Here is a 21,747-nt window from a genome sequence, read left to right as displayed (position 1 = left end):
CAAAGAGGAGAGAGATTGGATCAAAGGACTAGCGCAAGACACAGGTTGGTTCATCCTATTTCTCTTTGTTTATAGTTCATAAAGGAGAATACAAAAGTAGTTTTCTCTGTTTGTTTCTAAGGTCACTGTCACACCTTAGTGGGATAGGGTCATTCTGAATAGACACTTTTCCCGTTAACAAAATGGCGACTCCGCTGGGGACGATCGTCTAGTTGGTTTGTTTGTGTTTCTCTTGTTGTTTGTTTCATAAACTTAGAAGTAGCGAATCGAACTGCATTTGCCATTAACAAATGCAAAGTAGACATCTGCTGCTTCAATCCATTCATTGGATCTGTTTATGATTTGAACAGCTGATTCACAAATGATCTGATTGCCCTTTGTGATAGCTCTTAAACCTTCTTTAAATCTACCCTCTGATTGTGCATTACTGATTGCTTTTACTCGGCCAAAAACCATAGATTAAACTGCAAACCGTGACCCAGAACCCGGATAGAATTCTCGTTTCTTCCCCAGCGTAGGTACTATGAAGAGTTCCTGCATTTCAGCGCAGTTCCCGAGAGGGCAACCTGCGTTGCAATCCAGTTTCTCTGTGTAACAGGTGCGTTGATCAGCCTAGCCTTGTGCAGCTGAGGTTCTTTGCTTCATTTTTCAGTTTTGTCTCTGATTTTTGCAGCCTGTGATCAGTGTATGTGCTTGTTTAAAAACCCCTTTTCCTTGTTGTAATTCCGCCTCAGTTGTATAAAAGAAACTGTAGATGTTTTTTGTGTGTTTGTTACGTCATTTACAGTTTTCCATTGCAAAAGTATAATAGTCGTACTGTCGTCCTTTGATTTAGATCTGTCGCAAGTGTCGATATTGATCATAGGAGAAAGTTTATTTGCTGATGATAGTCGATTATGCTTTTACTTTTGCCTTTGGCCTGAATTTATCACTTTCTAGTGTCAAAACGAGTATTTATTTCAAAATCATAAAGTGTCGTAATCATCTCTACCTTTTGATTTCGAAAAGAAGTTTGTTTGTATTTTCCACTTGAAAGAGAATTCAGATTTGTACAACAACTTTCTTTTTAGGCATCAATATTAAGAAAGTGAAAAACAAAACACATGCATGTGCATTTGCATATTGGCAGTTTGTTTGGCTTGATTTAGGAAAAGTGCATTTACAGTGTGCTCTTTTCTCTTTGCGAAAAGATTGTGTCTTTCTTTTCCCTTAGTAGCTAGGATTTTCATTGTTGAAAAGAGATAAAAGCTTGTTTATCATCTTTAGATTGCATTTTAGGAATTACATATACATCTTGTGGTGATCCCAAAAGGCAAACTTCATAAGAAAGATCAACCTAAAATAAATTCAATGAACTTAACAACGCTTTGTAACTTAACGCACAACATTTAGAGGTCTAGGCTAGAGATGTATTCCGGCGTCATAAAGCCTGGTAACTGTTGTCCTCACTGATGGTTGGGTGATTCCTCCACTTTGAGACGATAAGTGCCAGTACGGACTTGTGCTCCCACGTACCGTCGAGTATATATTGGGAGACCCCTATAGGCATAAAACCTTTATCCATAGGAAGCCGTGTTAGCCGCCCTACTGATCGCAATGCACCGAACACAGCATTCGGGAAGATCGACTGCCGTACCGTAAAAAGTATTCTGCAGTTTTGCGATTGGTTTGGTACTCCCTCTACCTAGACCTCCAGAGCAGTCCCTTTCGTTCCTTTTCAGACTCCTTAACAGAAACGTCCATCTGAGCGCTTGTCACTTCAGGCTCATTAAAAATCGAAGGAGACTAGAGTCATCTTTTGTTTTTTCTCGACTCTTTAAAACTGAAAAAAAAAGTTGTGTCAAAGCGTGTTAAAATTTATTTTAAACGGAATATTCATACCCTTTTCCTACGTTGATCTTTGGGTTGAGAAAATGGAGCCTACCAACCAAAGAATTCCCCTTGGTGGAAATCCTAGTCCCTTCTCCTCTTGGGGAGATGTTGGTGCGCCCCATATGGCCACATTGTCGCTTCCAAGACTGACAATTGGCTTGCCAGTATGGCTCTTCTCAACCAATGTCATTCAGAACACCACTATTCCTGAACAATCGAATCAGCAATTAGACGAGTCCAGAGTTACCTACCAGCCTTCTACTTCCTCTAATTCTTCCTCTCCTCCTTCCTCTTCGCTTGACGGGACTGGTAAAGCTAACAGCCAAGTTCCTAAGGAGAAGAAGGGAAAGAAGAAGAAAGAGAAAAAGAAGAAGGAGCCAAAGGTGAATGGGGGAAAACGAGTGTCATCTAACGAAAACCCACACACAACACCGACCAGGCCTAAATCGCCATGTGTCATTTGCAAAGGAGACCACTTTCACAGAGATTGTCCTTGCATCCCCCGAATACTAAGGGACTGGTCTCCTCGTTTGCACAATCCGGTGTCATCAACCTCTGGAGATCATGTTGAAAGCACACCGTCAACTAGTGAAAGTGAAGCCCCAGGACAAAAAGGGAAAGTTAGATTTCCTTGTAAACTATGCGAAGGCGACCATGCCCTCCACCATTGTCCCTTCTTAGACGAAGCTAAAAGAGTTTTGGATGATCGTCCGGTTTCACCGTTACGACTTCCTCCTGGATATAAAAAACTCTTGCCGAGTCCGTCACTAGTTGAGAATCCAGCTGGCCCACTCAAGAGGTTGGCTGAAGCGTCTATCATTGAGGATAAACCAACTGAATCCATACCAGACGAAAGTCAAAAGGTCGAGGCAGTAGTTGACCCGGTCTTGCCTTCAGAGGTTTTATCTTCGGATGATACAGTTACTGAAGAGAACAAGGATGACACCATCCAAATTCTCTTCATCAACACAGACTCCGATGAACATGGGGGCAATCCACCCGTTCCTTTACCGCAGGAAGGAAGTTCGTCAGAGCCATACCCGGTCGTCTACTCGATCCCACCTCCAAGCAACCTAGTTGTCTCCTTCGACTGGAATCAACTAGGCAGACCCCGCCTACCAGCAAGTGTGCCATTCCGAATTATCGTTCAAATATATAGAATGGTCATGGCTGGTACCATCATTGATGAGGGGGCTTCTATGAGTATCCTTTCCTCTAATGCTTGGAAAGCGCTTGGTTCGCCATCACTTTTGCCTGAGATGAGAAATCTGACAGGCTTTGATAAAGGAACCAGTCGGCCTTTAGGGATCCTTCCTGATGTGCCCATAACATTGAGATGGAAGACAGTTCGCATGAACGTCATGATCATTCAAGGACCCTTGGATTATAACCTACTCCTTGGACGAGACTATATTTATTGCATGGGATCCATCGTCTCCTCACTCTTTAGAGTAATGTGTTTTCCACACGAAGGAAGAGTGGTCAAGCTCGTGGACCAGCTTTCATTTCCCGGATCACGCATAGCAAATAGTCATATACCGTCCCTAAATGGTCTCTTCACGCAAGAAATGTCTCGATCCCCAGTACGTCCTCCCGATGAGCACGAGTAATTCGGAGGGATATGACTGAAACCCAGGGGGCATGCGTCCTGGTCTACTTCGGCAGGAAAACTTCGGGTATAGGGTAGGTTTCCGCGGGAGAAGATGACTAGTCTGTACCCTGTCCGTCGGTGGAAGAGGGGTTATTCTAGAATAAGATTCTCTTGTCAAAGTTATGTGAGTTGGCGGTCGTCGTCACTCACCTTTGTTTATCTCGATAGACATCACCGAATAAGTGTTTTGTTTGCGCCATGAATAGAACAATCTTTGGGTAACCTATAAGAGGTAGGCCTCTCCTGATAGAACAAATGTTTTGTCTGCAAATTGAGGGGTAACCTTGAAACCATATTTTATACCTGGGGGCATGCAAACCTTTTGGCGTGCAAGCAAGGGGCGGCTATTTATTTTTTAAATTTTTAGGACCTCTAACCCTTTAAACTCGTAGGATTAGTCGTCACCAAACTTGCATAAAGAAAGGATGTGGGGCAAAAATCTAAAAGTTTCCATTTTTACATGAGACGTTCTTATCATATGACTGGATTAATCGAGCAGTTTTAGCACATAGTTCAATCTCGTTAAAAAATAAACATAAGACCGAGCAAATTTTTCCACTCGCGTTTAAGCTCGTTAAAAAATGAACTATCCCCCCAGTAAATAACCACCGTGAATGAAACATTTCAGCCATTAAAGCCTTGGTCGTGTTTGCACCTTCACCTCCACTTTTCCATTGGCCGATCATTCACCTCCATTTGATTGTTTACCCATTTTGAGGAACAGCTGCGAAGAGTGATTTCACTAGCCATCCTTGTGACACTGTCGTGATTGGAAAATTCCAATCCTTACCTGGAATCAGCTGCTACCCATTTTATCACTCGTTCCTCAAAAGACGAGTCTTCTTTAAGCTCTTTTCAACTGACTCGTAAAATATGAAAAGATTGCCGAGTTTTGGCCTTCTAGCTCATTAAAGCGACCGGAAGTGCTATCCCTCCTCTAGATTTTAGTCTTTTTGGACCTGAGGGATTATTGCACAAAAAGATCGAGCGCTTGTTTTGTTCGGCTCGTTAAAACGATCGAAAATTCATCCCTTCTGTATTGTTTTATAATTTTTCAGACTTAAGGGATTAGATGACGAAAAAGGAATTTCGGAGTTACCTTTACGTACCTTTTCACACTCTCTAAAAATGAAAAGGACCGAGTTATCTTTGTTGTTAGACTCGTTAAAAAGATTAATAGTGACAAACTTGTCTTTAGACGAGAACGAGTTTCAATATCGCTAGGCTCGTTAAAACATAGCGATGGGTTTGCCCGAAGGGAAAATTATAGAACAAGCATATGTTATCCTCCTCAAGCTTGAAAAAAATAAAGAGGTACTGGTCAGCAATGACTGGGGAAAATTGGGAAGAAAACTCAAAGAAACTTTATTTGGTAGCAAGTCGCTCTTGAACATGACACTTCCACTCCGTGCCTGAGTCGGATTGGGTTGTTTCATTCACCGGTCACATCACCATGGTCTCGCCATACCATCAACATTTGGGGTAAATGCTACCAATCCATCACATAAGTGTCGCCGACATGTTCAAGAGAAGTCATCCAAAGAAGTCACCTGTGTCCCATCCACTACCATACATCATACTTCATTCTTTCATGACCGCCACCCTGAACCATATATCATCAGATCTTTTTCACCTCCATCAAAATCATTTGCTCTGTTCCGTGTCATTGATGTGGGATTCATTAAGGACCTCCTTTGACGGATCACTTCTTGTCGACATCAGCTCATTATCCAAGAAGTTGATCTAGGAACACCCCATTCAGTACTTTGAAGCTTGCATGCCTCAATGGCAAGTTTCTCACTTCCGGCGACAGGTATACATCAATGACCTTCAACTGAAATATTTTGCGTGGTTCTCGACACCAAGTCCTTTATTCACACCACGTGAATTGTACTGCAGTATCTTGAGGGTCATTATCATTATCGGTGATTCCTCTCGCGCTTGTTAGCAGTTTACATCATTGACTGGTAATCAAGCGATGTCTTTCCATGTTCGACTTCAAAACATTTCTCACATGGATCGACTTGTACTTCGAGTGAAGATTGGACGAGATTGAAGACCCCGGATCTAGTTTCATCCATCCGGGCTGCGATATATATTCAGGAAAATAAAGACATTGAAATGTACAGCATTGCAGCACAGATAATCATCCTACCAAAAGGATGATGGCTCTATCAGAATCATCAGTCTACCATCAGACGACTGTTTGTCCTATGTACATGAAAATGAATTTATAAAGCTGAGCATGGGAATTCCTGCCTCAGCTAGATCATGAAAATAGTATGAAGATAATGTATTGTATTGTATCTTATTACAGGTCTCCTCCCAGCATTGAAAGAACTTCGGATCCTCCTAATAAAGCATTTCACCCGATAAACGGCCTCATACTTTAGGGGGCAACTGTTATAGACATTTTTGTGCCTTACAGCTCTAAGCATGAAATGTCCATAAACCAAGGCTCCTAAGTCCCTAAAAGTGTTGTTCCAACTCCTAAAGGAACAAGGTCAACAAATTACAGCTTCTCCCAGAAGTTCTCCACCAGAAACTGCTCAGAACTAGTCAAATCAGGATCATTTCAGCTGCTCCACTAGCCAGTTGCGTTGCAAAGCACCCAAATACACTAGCTAGGTGTGTTGCAACGCACCTAAATGCACTACTAGGGTGCGTTGAGCGGGAAATGACAAGTGGCAGAGTCATTCCACGAGGTGGAGAGACAATGGAAGCTTCCAGAATCTTCTCCAATGACACTTGCCTCACTGAATTCGACCAGGGATGAGTAAGAGGCTCTCAGTCTCCAATTGGAAGCAAGAACTGACAGAGAGAAGCCACTAACCAATTCATGAGTTGACTCATCCTCTTTGCATACATCTATATATGGATCCCTCATCCAAGAGATCCAGAGGCTGGAATATTGTACATTGCAGATAATTGTTGTTGGTTTTGAGATAGATATCAGAGTATTGGGTGATTTATGCTTTGTTGGAGGTGAAGAAGGGGATTCTCTGCTGGGAGGTTGATGCTGGATCAGGAATCATCGGTTGTAACTCCTCCTGGATCTTCTTGTTATATCAATAAAACTATTTGAGTTTCTCCTATATGCTTGTGTATCATTGATGTTTGTTACATTTGTATGTTTAGCTTAAATCTGATCCTAAGCTTTTTATGAGTATGAACCCATGTCTTTGTATAGTTTCCTTCTTCTGTGATCTTGCAGGTACTTGGTGAATCTGGGCAAGTAAAGGAGCAGGTAGCTGGAAGCTATCAAAGAGGAGAGATATTGGATCAAAGGACTAGTGCAAGACACAGGTTGGTTCATCCTATTTCTCTTTGTTTATAGTTCATAAAGGAGAATACAAAAGTAGTTTTCTCTGTTTGTTTCTAAGGTCACTGTCACACCTTAGTGGGATAGGGTTGTTCTGAATAGACACTTTTCTCGTTAACAAATCTTGCCTTCTTTTCTACCTCCTCTCCCTGCATTGTTTCTTCCTCTTCCTTCCTTCCTTATAACATCCCTAAGAGAAGTGGGGGCTAAGTCTCAGGCCAATCCAATTGACTTTGAGCCTTTGGATGGATTGCTTGTACATGGATGTCTTGTTCAGTGCTTCTCTCATCCTTTGAGGAGAGTGGTACTCTCTGATCTTCAAACTGTATGGAAATGTATTACATCTCCTTATTCAAGCTTGCATGTTGTCATCCCCTAATAATATGAACATGTCTTCAAAATGTGTAATTGCTTGCTCTTGGGCAGCAAGATACCTGGGTGAAAGCTGAGGATCATTTTCAATTAAATTATGTGCACTGCTGAGTGCAATTAGGTTTGACTACTCAACTCTGATCATAAGAGGCTTTGTTTGCTCTCTTGCAAATACCTTATTCATTTATGTAGCCCTTTCTTCCTCATGGTTCATCCATGATGCCAAATCCATCAACTGTAAATCCCCTAGATTTGCATTAGGGTCCCATACACTCATGTTTTTCAAGGCCATGTTATGAAAATAAAACTCAGACATCTTGGCCCTATCTTCCAATGTGCTTTGATCAAAAGATCAATGAACTGTCTATAATCCTGGAATGACATAGTGCCTCTTTGTGCTAGGGTCGTGATTTGGAATTTGTTCCTTAAGGTATAGTGCATAGGACTTAGCTGGCATCCTGCACTGGATTTCTTCCAAAGGGAGACTGGCCATGGATGCCAATTGATTCTCTCTTTCTTGTAACTATCCTTTCAACCATGTATTTTCTGCCTCTAACTGATTTCTCGTGATGGCTTCTCTGTCCCTCAAGCTACTTAGCTCTATGCCCATATCTTTGAGCTTCTCTTCCATGTGACCAATGTCCTCCACTCCCTTAGACTTGACAATCTACATCCATCTATGAGTTCTGTCTCTCTCTTTCTCAAGCTTAATGAATAATGGAATGGTGAATTTTTGTGGAATGACCCTTCCCCCCTCAATAAATTTGTAGTAAGAGTCAAGGTTAGGTTGAGGACTAGGCTCCTCTAGCTCTGGGTCCTTTCTCTTTGTTTCTGGCTGCTTACTTCTTTCCTCATCCAATTTTTGAGTTTCCTATAGGTCTAGCAGAGTTTCCTGTAGGACTGCCTCTGCTTCGTGAAGGTCCTGATGTGTATCATGTAGGATGCCCTTTCCTTTGGATGAGGTAGACCTGGTTATAGGCCTTCTCACATAGGTGATAGGAGACTTAGGGGAGGTTTGGGCTGAGGATCCTTCTTCTTGATTTTTTATAGGAGGAGCCATTTTCTCATGCTATTTAGGTGAGACCTCAATAACAATGGGAACCTATGTTGGAGTTTGGGGTTTTCCTTGCCTTATCCTAGTGCTTTTCCTTGTTCTGAAGTATAAAGGGGTCTGCCTCTGTATTTTTCCTTTTTGTTTGATAGGGATGCTAAGGGTAGTGAGGGTAGCTACTACCTCTCTCTTAGTGGGTTTTGGAGACACCCTAGGTGACTCCTTCTTGTCTTCTTCCTCCTCTTTTCCATTGCCCTTTTCCTCTATGTTTTTCCCCTCTTCTTCTCCTTCTAGATCCTCATCTTGTTTATTAGTTTCCTCCTTGACATCTTCCTCTATTTCTTCATCTCATTCCTTCTCTTTCTCCTCTTCTTCCTCCTCATCTATCTCATCTTCATCCCTCTCTACTTCTTCTCCCTCTATTTCAGTTTCTTCCTCATCCTTTTCACTGACAGTGGGACTAATGTCATATGTGAGGACTTTGATATCCTCCTTTGTCTGCATGTCTTTAAAAATTGCCCATGGTGGGCTAACTGTTGGTGGTTTCCCTCCTGCACCTTTATGCTTGTATTTATCAGTGATTGCGAAAAGAAGTATGGTATGTTGAGCCTGTGGTGAGGAGGTGTTTCTGCTCCAATCCTCAATTCTTCAAGAATCCTAAAGTGATACCAATAAACCACACTATACCTACCTTCACACGATATTTATTTAATAAGGTGGTAGCTTACCTCATTCTAGGGGTATGGTAGGCTTGTTCTCCTTACTCCATCTTTGTCCTTAATGGGATCTTCTCCCTTTAAAAAGAACTTCTTCTTGGGAATATGGCTATCTCCCTTATCTTCCTTTCTCTAAGGCACTCATAGGGAAAGTGTGGTAATCTTGCTTATGAGTTCAAGGGTGAGATCCATGGAGAGGCCTCTCACCATAATAGTGGCATGGGCTCTGGTCAGTGGAATGAGGGAGAGAGAGAGTGAAGCGAGATACTTACCTGTGGTGCTAATACCTTGCTGCAATTTGTTGAAGATATAAGGTGCTTTTTGTTTGTTGGATTCATGTTAGTTTTCCTTCGTTTTTTATTGCCCTCTGATGATTCCTTTGGTGTGCAGGTACCTAGTGTTGAAGATGATGGTGTTGTTGTTGCTTTGGAGCTTCTTCTACCTTTGGAGCTTCATGTTTGAAGCTTATTGTTACTCATGATTTTTATTCTCTGGGATAGGCTGCTACAAGGTTTCCTATAGGATGTCCTATAATTGCTTCTCCCTCAGAATTTTTAATCATTTCCTCTACTAGGATTTTGGAGATGATGACATGGATAGAGAGGAGGTATAGGAGTGTGAATAATGAGGAATACACTCAGGTGTTGTTCCCTTCCGCCCTCTTTTTCATTTTTTCTCTGTGTTTTCTCTTGAGGACTATGAATTTTTTGAAAACTGATTTTTGTTTATGATGAATGCAAGGGCGATGAAGGTGGAGAGAGGTATGGTAATGAAGTTGTGATGTAGGGATGTTATTTTTTGACATGGAAGGTCATTTTCTTGCCCTAGGGTCACTCCCTATAGGATTCCCGAGCCATTGTAATTTTGGGTGCGGAGCCTAATTATCTTCTTTATTCAAAGGTATCACCTCATTGGACCCCATTATCCGCCCGTAATATTTGCGCTACAAGGGGGGGCGTTTGTGATCTTTGGGAGCCCCCCCTGGCGGGGGATCAAGGGTAGTGCCCCCAATGCTAAAAATAGATGTAAAATTGCCTTGTAAAATTTTTTAATTTCATACTCAATCTGAGCCATTCATTAGGCAAAGATCTGACGCTAGAAGTTATGTTTACTTTATGATTTTTTTCCCTAGAGGGCAACCCCTCGCTATATATGAGGGAATTGTATTGCGTCTATGTAGATTTGTATTCTAAGTGAGAAAGAGAGAGGATATTGTGTGAGAGCGAAGATGGAATTATAGTGGATCTGTTGTAGGTTGTATCTCTTCAGTTTGCTGGATAATATAAAAGGAAGGATTGGCTATTTCTTCGTGGACGTAGCCCAAATTGGGTGAACCACATATATCTGTGTCTCTCTCGTTTTATGTGTTTATATTTTTCAATATATTTTGTGTTCCATTTCTCTACAATATATAATTTTCTAACATGTAATTCATATAAGATATATTGTAGGTTTTCAGGGGATCTATAGGTTTATAGGGGATTCTGTAGAAAACACAGTCCCCATGTAAACTGAAGCAAAGGAGTGAAAAAATGAAAGAAATGGTGGAGTGATGGATGATGATGGGTGGAAAAATAAAAATGTGAGTGAAATAGGTCCCTTTTTTACTCTCCTTTGTTCTCTGATTGTCCTCCTACTGACCTGCAAACAGAAATTTTTCATGATTTTTCTTTTTTCTTTTTTCTTCTTTTTTTTTATATATTTATTTTTATTTATTGTTTTAAGACAACTAGTCTACCTCTAAGAGGTTTTCATCATAGCTTTTTGCGTTGGGCGCCTCAAGAGAGGTTTTCACCTAGGGATATTTTTATTTCTTTTTTATTTTTGACACCATTGGGCCACCCCAAGAGGTTTTCAGCCCAATAGTGGGACTCAAGCACCTCATGGAGGTTTTCACCTGAGTCCTTATTTTTCTTTTTTCTCTCTCAGTGATTTGATGAGGTGGGAGCTGAAACTTGCTCCACCACCATCACTATTTTATTGATACCATCAATGAACTCTTGCTTTGACAATGGCCTCTTGTAAACTTTCGATATGTGCCCATTAATAGGTAAAGGAATGGCCTCTACATCTATGGTTCTGATCTGCACTAAACCATTATCATGACATCTCTCTATAACATAAGGCCCTAACCATCTTTTCCTTAACTTGCCATTAAATTATTTATATCTGGAGTCATATAACAAGGCCAAATCACCTTCTTGAAATTTCTTATCCTTGATGTTCTTATTGTGGGATCCCCCAAGGGCAGTTTTTGGGCTAAAAGCCCATATTTTGGTCAAATTTTGTAATCCAAGTGTAAATACTCTGCATTTTGTGGTCACGGAGCACGTAGGTGTTAAAGAGTCATAGGGTTGTCCGCCATTATTTTGGAAATGTAATTTCGGTTGTAAAAGATCTACCCATGGCCCTCGTACAATGGGATTGTCTAAATAGAGCTAAGCTCTAAGTAGTTAGAAGGAAGCAAGGAAGGATTGGGTCATAGCTTGAGGGGGCCTAACCTAGGTTCAATGTTAGTTAGCCAAAAAAATCCCTACACTACTGGCCCTTTCAGCATCAGCCCACAGAGCGCGAACTGAAGTCTCACCCAAAGCAGTATGGGAGGATGCTAGAACCAATTTTTCGCACCCTTGAGATGGTTGTGATGTTGGTTTATTCCAGCTATACCTGCCTTCGTGCAGGTTTCTCACCCCTTTATTCCACCCTTCAGTACATTCATGAAAGGGTACAATTGGCCTTCGCATAGCCCTAACCTGCAGCTTAGGGAATTTCACATTGTTAGGGCAGCAAACTACAATATCACCCAAACTAGGCTGAGTGTCTTACATATCTTATTAACTGATCTTAGTTAGTTTTATGTAAATAGATGTTCTTACTTGTGTTTATTTAACCAACACATTTACATACATTCACGCATCATATAAGCATTATTAGTGGAATTCATACCCAACATAACAAGATGCATAAACAGGAATTAAAGACACAAAAATTATAGAATACTTCTCTTTATTGATAATTTCGGATGATTACAGACTTGACCCACCCTGCACAATTAGCTGTAGGGGTATGCACACTCAGTTGCACACTTCTAGGCCTCTGCGCACTCGATTGCAGAGCCTCTACTTATGTTATGACCCAAACTTAGACTTTTCTTCTAAAGCTATGACTCAATCCTTCCTTGCTTGCTTCTAACTACTTAGAGCTTAGCTCTATTTATACAATCCCATGGTCCACGGACCAGGGGTATATATTTTACAACTGACATTACATTTCCAAAATAAGGGTGGACAACCCTATGACTCTTTAACACCTACGCACTCCATGACCACAAAATGTGGGGTCTTTACACTTGGATTACAAAATTTGACCAAAATATGGGCTTTTAGCCCAAACACTGCCCTTGGGGGATCCTACACCCAACAGGCCCCCATCACAAACATCTTGACTCACCCTAAAGTCACTTTATAGGTGCAGAGATCTTGGCATAAAGACCTCCCAGCTCCGTTTGGATGACCGTAACTTTGGCAGCTCACTGAGCGGCCGTCTACTGGACTTCTTCCACTCTCGCTCAGTGACTGCAGCTGAACTGCTGCCCTAAATCTTCTACTGAGTGGCCTACAGTGTCGTGAGATTTCCTTCAATGGAAGTTGTGATCGTATAAGCCTCGTTTATCCATGGTTGTAGGCGTGCTTTTAGGACCACTTCTTTGTGCTGAGCAGGATCCACTTCCTCCTTAAGTTCCTTTTCCTCCTGCATCCGCGCGAGCCTCTGTGTAAGGGAAACCATCTGCATGGTCCCTTTGACCTCATCATATCTTTGTTGTAGCTCGCGCGTCTTTGTCTCCAGGCGCTTGACATTCGGGTCCTCCTGCAGGGTGGTCAAGACCTCAAATGATTGTTCAAAAAGTCGCATGCACTCTACTACTGCACTGTCGATCGCCACTATTGTTGTTGTAACAATAGTGGTACATTGTTCCCTGACTTCCAGTGGATTTGAAGGATGAACCCTCAAGTGAAATTATGTGATATGCAGGTTCAACTCTAGCTGAACCCTGGCCATCTCTGTCTAAGCATCGCACAACCCTGTGGCCAAATTACAGACACACACCTCAACTGGTTCTTCTGCTTGAATTTCCAACTCCAGAACCATCTGGCAGGCTTCCTCCCCTACTTGCATTATTTTATTATTTTGTTCCACTGCTGATCCGGATTTAAACAGGAACGCAACAAATTACAGAGATAACCATACACACAAAGATTCAGTGGAAATAATACGTCATTTCATTAATGGAAAATATTGAAATATGCTTACAACCAGGAATGGAAATAAACCAGCTAGGGCGATGGTAGCTTATCTCTGAGAAGAGATGTGGTGGCTACATGCCTCTGAACGGTGTTATGATGAGGCTCGAAGGCCTATTTATTGTTGAGAAACAATGGAAAACCCTTAACATTCCAAAACCTAACCCTAGGAGATGAAACGCCAAACAGTGGGCCCCGTTTGGGTAAATTGGTACATCAACTTCCCGGGGTCGTAACTTTGGCATACGATCTCCGTTTGACGCGTACAATAGCTCGTTAGAAAGATCTATCCGAGTACTGCCACTTTGGGAAGGGCAACATTGGTCCATGGAACCATGTTGCCCCCAGATTTCCCAAAAAACGTCGTTTAGGGCCTCAAAACGGCTCCAGAAGTTCAGGACCCAAAAAACTGCTAAAAATAGTAAGTTGTGCTACAATTAAGGAAACTGAAAATGCTTAGAGAAACAATGGTGGGGGTCCAGGTGGACTTGGCAGGTGGCCACCAATATCCACCTGGATCATTCCTCCCCCCTTAGGAAGCAATGGTCCCCATTGCGTTGAGTTCCTCCATGAGATGAGGAAACTTTTGCTGAACTTGTTCCCTGGTGAGCCACTTGCCCTGCTGAAGGAGTTGGCCTGCTTTGACAACTCGATACAGTTGGATATTCTGTTGGCGAGTGTTCTTGATCTGTGTGTCCATTATTCAATCAGTTGCAGCTTGTTCCATGCAATATGGATTTAATTCTGTGGGTTTGAGCTGTTCTGCAATGTCGGATGTGTCTAGCAATGGTGGAAAGTATGGCTGAAGGCTGTCCACATTGAACACTGGGTGCAGGCCAAGGAATGGGGGAATGCTGAGCTCAAATGCATTGTCTCCCATAGCCTTAGTAATGGTGTAAGGACCATATCGAAGTGGTCTCAATTTTCGATAGGCTCCAGTAAGGCGTTCCTTTTGCAAATGCAACCAGACTTTGTCGCCCACCTGAAACTTGTGTGGCACCCAATGTTGATCATGTCGCTGCTTGTACTTGGCATTTGATTTCTCAAGAATGTCATGGACCTGCTGGCGAATATGTTGGATGTGCTTAATGAAGCTGGTGGCCTTATCTGTTTCGGACTGGACATGAGCTGAATTTATGTGAGTAGCTGCAAGTGGCATGGCCACATCGATGGGGCATAGTGGCTGGAATCCCAAACCCACCTGAAAAGGGCTATGGCCAGTGGAGCTGTGAAGAGCTCGATTGTAGCTATGCTGAACATAGGGGAGGCTCTCGTCCCATGTGCGTGGATGCTTTGAGTTATACATGCGCAGAATGTGCACAATCATCCTATTGACAACCTCTGTCTGGCCATCAGTTTGAGGATGGAAGGCTGTGGACTTTGTGAGTTTGGCGTCCAACATTGACCAAAGACTGGACCAAAATGTGCTGAGAAACTGACTGTCCCGATCTGAGATGATAGACTGTGGGATCCCAAAGTGCACCCACACTCGTTCAAAGAAGAGTTTAGCAGTGGCTTCTGCTGTGATATTCTTCTTGCAGGCCACCATAATGGCCATCTTCGAGAACCTGTCGACGACCACAAAAACACAGTCATTTACATGCTTAGTGGAAGGAAGCCCTGACATGTAATCCATGGAGATGGATTCCCAAGGTCGACTAGGGGTAGGCAACGGGGTATAGAGGCCATGCTTCTTAATGGTCGGTTTGGCAATGGCACAGGCAGTACATGATCTGATGTACTTCCCAACATCCTGTCGAAGATTCGGCCAGTAGAAATAATTTTGCAGTACTTCCACTGTTTTCTCGACCTCGAAATGCCCAACAACCCGACTGTAGTGTGCTTCCCAAATCATCTTGGCACGCTCGCTTGAAGGAACACAAAGGTGACCCAGGTGGCATAACAGGGCATCCTGGAGGTGAAAATCTGGAACATGCCGACCCTCCAAAAGTGTCTGGTATGTGTGGCCGAATTCTGGGTCCCTTTTGTAGAGAAGTGGCCAATCAGAAGTCTCGTGCCCACAAGAGTTGAGCACAGTGGTTAACGCCATGATTGGTGGTCGACTGAGGCAATCTACAACATTATTGGTGTTGCCCTTCTTATACTTGATATTCAAGTGGAACTGTTCCAGGTATGTAGACCACTTCTGATGGCGATCATTCTGCAATTTTCCTTGTAATGCTTCCATTGTCGGCAGGCCTGTACAATGGAATACATCTCTTTATCATAAGTGGGGTACTTCTAGACTGTGTCTGAAAGTGTTTCACTGTGATATGCCACTGGATGTCCATGTTGAGTAAGGACTGCCCCAATAGCATAGTCAGAGGCATCTGTCTTGACCTAAAATGGTTGTTGTAAATCTGGTAATGCGAGCACTGGTGCCGTGCAAAGGCGATCCTTCAACTCCCTGAATGCATTCTGTTGAGATTCAGACCAAAAGAATTTTTCTTTCGCCCCTCCCTTGGTGACTTGACTCGAGGGCCAAGTAATATGAGAAAACCCCAACACGAACCTGCGGTAGAAGTTGGCAAGACTTAGAAAGCTGCGGAGCTCTGTTAGAGTGTTTGGACATGGCCAATCCCGAATGACTTGGATCTTGGCTAGATCGGCATGCACCCCCTGTTCATCAATGATGTATCCTAGATACTGAACCTGGGTCATGCCAAAAGTGCATTTCTCCAAATTGGCACATAGCTTGTGTTGTCGCAGTGTTTGGAGAACCTGTCGGATGTGGTGGAGGTGTTCTTCCCAACTCTGGCTGAAGATCAGAATGTCATCCAAGTACACTACTACAAAGGAGTTGGTGAATGGCCACAAGATGTCATCCTTTAGCCTCATGAAGGTTGTAGGAGCATTCGTCAATCCGAAAGGCATAACCAACCATTCGAAAAGACCCTCCTTGGATTTGAAGGCAGTCTTCCACACATCAGAGGGTTCGATTGGTACCTGGTGATATCCTGACTTCAGATTGATCTTGCTGAAATATTTTACCCCCTTTAGTTGGTCCAGGAGGTCATCAATCCGCAAGTTTGGGTACCTATTACGGACAGTGATCTTGTTCAGCGCCTGATAGTCAATACAGAGTCTCCACGTCCCATCCTTCTTCTGTACCAACACGATCGGGCTCCCACAAGGCGATGAACTCGGACAGATGTGACCTTTCTACAGGAGCTCCTGAATATGCCTCTTGATTTCATTGTTCTCTAGAATGGAGCGCCGATAAATTGGTCCATTGGGTAGCGGCACACCTGGGGTCAAATCGATGGAGTGCTTGACCTGACAGTGCAGAGGAACCCCTGCAGGGGAGGTGAAGATGTCCTCGTACTCCTCCACAACCTTGTCCATCTGTAGTTGTCGTGCAGAGGGACCCCGTTTGGAGGCTACGGCCACCATCTTCTTCTTTCCTTGAGGGTGTATCATCAGGAAAACAAATTTCCTAGTTATGGAAATGATCTTACTGCATTGTTTTGCACTAATCAAAGAGATGGCGGTAGGTGGTGCTACCTCTGGTATCCTGTACAACTTATTTCCCAATGTAATAATAACAGCACGGGGCCTTGATTCATACACCGCATGTCGCTTCCACAAGTATGGTTGTCCTAATAATACATCACAAACTTCAAGGGGAGCAATGTCACACAATACCTCATCCGTGAAGTGCTTGATGTTGTATGGAAGGCGACACTGCTGGCTCACGCGAAGATCTCGTCCTTGGTGAAGCCACCCAATGGTGTATGGTTGTGGATGTGCTGTGGTCGGTAAGCCCAACCGCTTCACGACCTCTGCCGAAATGAGGTTCTTTTGACTCCCGCTATCAATAATGAACTGTATCGGGGAGCCCTTTACCCACATCTGGGAGTGGAAGAGACGCTCCTCCTCCTCTGGATCTTCGGGTTCATTTTTCTGGATCTTGGCGGTAGCAACAGTGGCGTTGGGATCCGCATCAATGATCTGCTTCCCTTTTTCATTCCCCTTATCAGGTTCTGACTCAGAGTCGGAACATGCATCTGATTCTGAAACCTTTAGCTCAGGCACTAGTGACTGCTTGGCCCGACACTCACTTGTGTTGTGAGTGGAGCTCTTATGGAATTCACACCATTTTCCAGTGTCCTTTTTCAGCTTCGCGGCGCTGTTCTTTGCTTGCAGCTTCGGCGAGTTGTCTTGGGCTGTCCCGCCTTGGCTTTGTCCTTTGTTTTGTGGTTTAGGGGCACCTTTCCCCTGCTTTGGATTCGCAGATCCAAAGTCTCGCTTCTTTTGTTTAAACTTTTGCTCGACCTTGACGACATATCGGTATGCTGCGCCGAGCGAGGAGATTTTCATGAATTGTATTTCTTCCTGGATGTACTTGTGTATGCAGCCACGGTATTTGAGTATCAAATGTTGCTCTGAATCCTTGATACCCAACTTTGTGCGAAGGGTATGGAAAAGATTGGTGAACTCCGGCACGTCTTGGTCCCTTCCCTGCCGCAGCGTGGTCCACTTTATGTATTCATCCTCATAGCTTCCGACAGGGTAGTACTGCTCCTTGATGGCATCCCGGAATGAATTCCAGGTGGGTGCGGCTGAAAATAGTGAGCCAGTACTTTCATCCTTCTGCTCGTAGTAGGTTTCCCACCAGTCCTTGACGTGGGGGGCTGCTTTGAGAAGAGCGAAAACAATCTTTTCCCGACTCGAAAATTCATGAACAGAAAAATAACCCTCTAGCAGATTTAACCATTTATCTACGGCATCTGCGTCTATCTGACCCTCGAATATGGGGATTTCAAAATTAACTTGTACCTTAAAGGGCGTGGCATTTCCAGAGTAGCTGTTGGAAGCTGATGCGTCGCTTCTGGGTAGCCGCTGAAGGATCTGGGCAAAGTTGTCCATCATCGCATTCCGTTGTCGCTCGAGGGCTTCTTCGAGCAAGATTTTGATGGGATCTCCTGCCCCCTCGTCTTTCTTCTCATCCACCATGGGAGGCCGTCGGGATTTGCGAGGCTGGTCTTGCAAAGGTTCAACCAGTTCAGGCCCTAACTCCTTATATCCCGACCTTGTTGGGGACATGCAAAGAAAAATAGAGAAAAAGAAGACCGCTCTGATACCACTGATCCGGATTTAAACAGGAACGCAACAAATTACAGAGATAACCATACACACAAAGATGCAGCATAAATAATACTTCATTTCATTAATGGAAAATACTGAAATATGCTTACAACCAGGAATGGAAATAAACCAGCTAGGGCGATGGTAGCTTATCTCTGAGAAGAGATGTGGTGGCTACATGCCTCTGAACTGTGTTACAATGAGGCTCGAAGGCCTATTTATTGTTGAGAAACAATGGAAAACCCTTAACATTCCAAAACCTAACCCTAGGAGATGAAACGCAAAACTGTGGGCCCCGTTTGGGTAAATTGGTACATCAACTTCCCGGGGTCGTAACTTTGGCATACGATCTCCGTTTGACGTGTACAATAGATCGTTAGAAATATCTATCTGAGTACTACCCCTTTGGGAAGGGCAACATCGGTCCATGGACCCATGTTGCCCCCATATTTCCCAAAAAACATCGTTTAGGGCCTCAAAACATCTCCAGAAGTTCAGGACCTGAAAAACTACTAAAAATAGTAAGTTGTGCTACAATTAAGGAAACTGAAAATGCTGAGAGAAACAATGGTGGGGGTCCAGGTGGACTTGGCAGGTGGCCACCAATATCCACCTGGATCAACTACCTTGTTGCGCTGCAGATCCAACTGTTCGATATAGATGTGCTACCTCATCACCTACACAGCGCGACTCTATCGGGCCCTAAGTTCTGCGGTGACTCCATCCTACAAGAGGTAGAGCGTCTCTCGAGGGAGAACGACCATATTCAATCCCACCCCTTTTATACTACTAACTGTGGGCCTATCGACCTCATTTTCTGTAGTAAGTGCCCCATCTGGTAGAAGTACCATGTTGGTCACCCTTGTGCGCAACATCTCCTCGGTAGCTGAAGTGTTGATTTCGAGGCTAGTGGACATTGTGCCAGCCTATGGAGTGCGAACCTGCAACTCCTATAGCTCTATCTAGAGAGCCCCCAATACCAACTGCTGCTACTCTTTGAACTATTGGAGGTGCTCCGTGTTGACATCCCTCACCGTTTCTCTGATATCGTACAAATCCCCCTTAGCGAGGGTGATTGGGTCCAAGGATGTCTTTGAAGCCATGGTTTTATTTTGTGATGCTAACTTATCTTGCGGGCATTGATGCTTGAGTTGGGTGGACATCATCTATGGGTTCGCACCACCTTGTTCTATCGGCTCCTCTATTTCTGCCTCAGCCTCGAGTGAAGGTTGCTTCTGTCCTTCACGCTCTTCTCCTCCTGTCTCCTATTGTTCCGCCAATTTTGTAGTGTCACGCGCTTCCTAGGCCTTAGCCTCCACTTCCTCTTTTCTGCGCTTCTCAGCCAACTGCACTATTCAGAGATTTTTTTCGTCCTTTTTACGCTGTGCAGTGGACTTATCCGTTTCCACTGCAGAGCTTGCTGGAGCGTGCCACTTCGACGGCCAAGACTCGAGGATTGAGAAGATAACATCATCTGTCGCCAGATATGGTAAATTATGCCATGTATTCATGGGGTCCTTTTACACCTTGATAAAGACATGGTGGAAATCTGCTTTGAACTCTGCAAAGCTCTGCAAACTACCGTATACCATGGGTGACAACCACGGCTTGCGATTAATCCCCATCTAGATACTCATCTCCATCAAGATCCAGAAGATCTTGCTTTATTTTATGCATTGCGCATCCTTGGTTGCCCACAATGAAGATACTTCGCTACCTCTGGAAGGTTTGGCACGACTGAAGGGAATTGGTTGTCTTCTGGTAGCTCCCATGTCACTAGTACAATTGATAGCAGGAGCCATGCGTAGTGAAACATCTTGCCCTGCTCTTGTGCCTCGCGGTAGTTCGCAAGGAACTCAATGCATATATAATTCACCTAGTTGAACTAGACTCCTTCAACACATTGGGATGCTAGTCCAATCACTGGCATGGGCACCTCATCTGCACAGCACTTCCGCATCACCTTTCCTGCTGTTATCACTGTAAAAGTTTTAACAATTTTGGACAGCCCGCATGGTTCCAAAGTTTTTATGTTAAACATGGTCAAGTCATTTTTATTTTTTTGTTTAAAAATTCTAAATCATAGAGTCGAGTCTTGTTCCCATTATCAAATAAGGTCAACAATCTTGTTTTACCTATCATTGATCCCACATTATTTCGAAACTGTCATGTGTTAAGGTTGTTTCAAAACTGACATTTGCTACAAAATTGCCTAGGAGTTTTCGTAGCACAAAACTCAAAAAATGCACTAACTACACTATGAAATCGGGGATTCGTAGTTAGGAGTTTTTGTAGTGCAAAACCCATAATTTTCACTGGATGCGCTACAAAATCACTGAAGCAGCCTTTTTTCAGCAGAAAAACTGGTTTAAGTAGTCAACTTCCATGAGGTTGCTTGAGAAAATGAAAGCATATTTTGGAAAAATGAAAGAGATTTGTATTCCTAACATACTGAACTACAAAAACCTCTTTCAGTTTCTTCAAATTCATTATGATATGGGAGAAGTTGGTGACTCAATTTGCACTACAAAACTGGTGTAGGAAGAGTTTTTTAGAAATCACAATTTCCAATTTACACCTGATATTCAAAGATAATTTCTGGGTAGTAGGAAAGGTATTGCAAAAAACCAAGAGAGGTCTTTGTTCAGAACAAAGTTTTCTACAAAAGACTCCTTCAGTTTTGCAAAATACATTTTTTATGAAGAGAAAAAATATCTGTCCCAACACCTATTTTTTATCCAGAACAGAGCAGGGGACAATTTTCTAGTTTTTAGGGCAGATGAAGGAGAAGCTTTTGGAGGCCAACTAGGGGGTTATGGACATCACCAAGCTCGTTGTTAAGAAGGAGAAACTGTCAAAAATTGAATTTATTCCACATCCTAGGTTGTTGCTAGCATAATAAGGAGATACACTCCTAGTTGTATTAGGACTCTAGGACTGTTAGTTAACAACTAGTTCTAATTAATAGTCTGTTTTAGGTATGAGTAGGTGTCAGGTCAAGCAAATTCGAATTCTCTTGATGAAGGATCATGGAATCCTTATTGTAAAATCTATATATGAAGCAAGAGATGAAATGAGAAGAGGGGTGGGAGTTTCATTAGTAAAGGAAAGATTGTGTTATTGTAAAAATTGTGTTTTTTCATACTTAATATAGTGATTAGTTTGACTACTCAAGATTCACAAAGAGTTTATATGTTTGATGTTCTTATGGCTTTATAGATTTACTTATTTGCAATGGTATGAGCTTGTGATACTTACAATTCATTGTAAAATGCTCTAACTTCCTTCACATGCTTGTAAACCGTGTTGTTTCACTGCGTTACAGTTTTCTTCATAAACCTAAACTCTAAGTGCCTTGATTTCCATAACTTGTT

General features: G+C 43.0%; 1 pseudogene; it reads left to right on the top strand.

The window, feature by feature from the left end:
* LOC149200434 (MAP3K epsilon protein kinase 1-like) overlaps positions 1–21,747 on the top strand; it is a 110,666-nt pseudogene that overhangs the window by 11,030 nt on the left and 77,889 nt on the right.

The sequence above is a fragment of the Pinus tabuliformis genome, chromosome 2_1 (assembly GCF_031772625.1).
Source record: "Pinus tabuliformis cultivar Carrire ecotype Pingquan chromosome 2_1, CPIR1, whole genome shotgun sequence".
NCBI classification, from domain to species: Eukaryota; Viridiplantae; Streptophyta; class Pinopsida; order Pinales; family Pinaceae; genus Pinus; species Pinus tabuliformis.
The sequence above is the reverse complement of the archived record's forward strand: the minus strand, read 5'-3'. Positions and strand labels throughout refer to the sequence as shown.